Source organism: Rhagoletis pomonella, unplaced genomic scaffold (assembly GCF_013731165.1).
Source record: "Rhagoletis pomonella isolate Grant_MI unplaced genomic scaffold, Rhpom_1.0 Rhpom_scaffold_00003, whole genome shotgun sequence".
Taxonomy (NCBI): Eukaryota; Metazoa; Arthropoda; class Insecta; order Diptera; family Tephritidae; genus Rhagoletis; species Rhagoletis pomonella.
The window spans coordinates 53,802,583-53,804,795 of NW_023458557.1; positions in this window are offsets into that span (position 1 = coordinate 53,802,583).

The following is a 2,213-nucleotide window of genomic DNA, read 5'->3' on the forward strand; positions in this document are numbered from 1 at the left end:
CTGTATCTTGGAAACCTTTTAACGCAGCTTAATGAAACAAAATGTATTTCTTCCGTCTTATTACGGGCTTTAATTGTGCGTTTATTACATTAATGTGCAAACTATAAAACCCCAAAAAATATTAAGTAAACATTTTTCTTTTTGATTTTTTTTGACTATACCATTTTTAAAAATTTTTATTTTTACATAAAAACATTTTCTATAATGTCAACTTTAAGTATCCAAATGGGCGTAGGGGGCTACTTATGCATTTGGACTATATATCGTCTAACGCTAGAGCAATATGATAAATAGACATAGAAATTTCATGATATTGTATATTTTTGAAAGAGTAAAGGTGTGTAAAAAACAAAAACAATATGAATAAATCGTATTAACTTTACCAAAGTTCTGAAATCATGAAAATCCCTTCAAGAAAATGGCAGAATTGAACTTTGTTGCAAGTTCGCATGGGAAATCTGTTAACGACGTGATTGGAGGACATTTTAAGAGGCTGGCAGCCAGAGCAAGTATTCAACTCCTGATGTTACAACAAATTCGTACACCCGAAGCCCCCTATCAATGGGATGCCTGTAAAAATAACTGCAACTAACTTTTCAGTGGACTTTATTTCGGCTATGACTACGTGCCAATTACTTTAATCTTATTTTAAGCTAGTTTAAAAGTTTAAATAACATCAAGTTAGGGAACTTCATATCCTTATTTAACGAATCTTTAAATAAATAAATATTGTTTTTCTTTTTGGTTCTTATAGTAATAACAGCGTGTTAATGGTTTCTTTTAGGTTATAATTTTATTACTCATAAGGTTTATTTTTTTTTACACACCCTTCTTTTTTCTTGTTTTAATAAAAGGACTAACCTTGAAGCTATTCATAGAGGTCTAATATTCTTCTGCAATGAAACCGAAACATCAACAACATCAACATGAGCACCACTCGTCGCGAAAGGATATTAGACCTCCAATGATAGCTTCAAGGTTAGACCTTTTATTAAAAAAGGAAAGGTGTGTAAAAAAATAAACCTAATGAGTAATAAAATCATAGTTAAAAAAAAAACAACAACACCCTTTTATTACAATAAGAACTAAAAAGAAAAAAATTATTTATTGATTTAAAAATTCGTTAAATAAGTATATGAAGGTCCCTAACTTGATGTTATTTAAACTTTTAAACTATCTTAAAATAAGATTAAAGTAATTGGCACGTAGTCATAGTCAAAATAAAGTCCACTGAAAAGTTAGTTGCAGTTATTTTTTACAGGCATCCCATTGGTAGAGGGCTGGGTGTACGAATTTGTTGTAACATCAGGAGTTGAATGCCTAGAGCAAGTCTCTTAAAATGTCCTCCAATCACGCCGTAAGCAGATTTCCCATGCGAACTTGCAAAAAAGTTCAATGCTGCCTTTTCCTTGAAGAGATTTTCATGATTTCAGACCTTTAGTAAAGTTAATACGATTTATTCATATTGTTTTTGTTTTTTACGCACCTTTCCTGTTTCAAGAATATACAATTTCATAAAATTTCAATGTCTATTTATCATATTGCTCTAGCGTTAGACGATATAGATTCCAAATGCATAAGTAGCCCATTACGCCCATTTGGATACTTATGGCTGGTTTCTCCAACTCAACTTAACTTAGTTTAGCTACTTTTTGGACTTAAGTCAAAAGTTAGCATACGTTTTACACAGCTTATTCTTGACTAAGTCAAGAAAATTGACTTAACTAAGTTAAGTTGAGTTGGAGAAACCAGCCCTTAAAGTTGACATTATAGACAATGTTTTTATGTAAAAATAAAAAATTTTAAAAATCCTTTAATCAAAAAAAAAAAAAATCAAAAAGAAAAATGTTTACCTAATTCTTTTTGTGTTTTATACATTGCACATTAATGTAATAACTGCACAATTAAAGCCCGTAATAAGACGGAAGAAATACATTTTGTTTCATTTAGCTGCGTTAAAAGGTTTCCAAGATACAGCACTTTAAAGAAAGGTATGTATGACGTTTTCTTAAAATTTAAGTCCCGTGTAAATAGGCAACCCTACGTCATATCGGCAAAATATGCTGCACGTATATTCATGCCACCTAGACCTTCAATCTCTTCAACTTTCAACCAAATCCATAGAGGTCGCGCACAGAGGTGGCCGCGGTGATATGAAATGCCTCATTTGGTTATTTAAAAATCTAATTTTGATGGAATGTTTTTTACTTTTT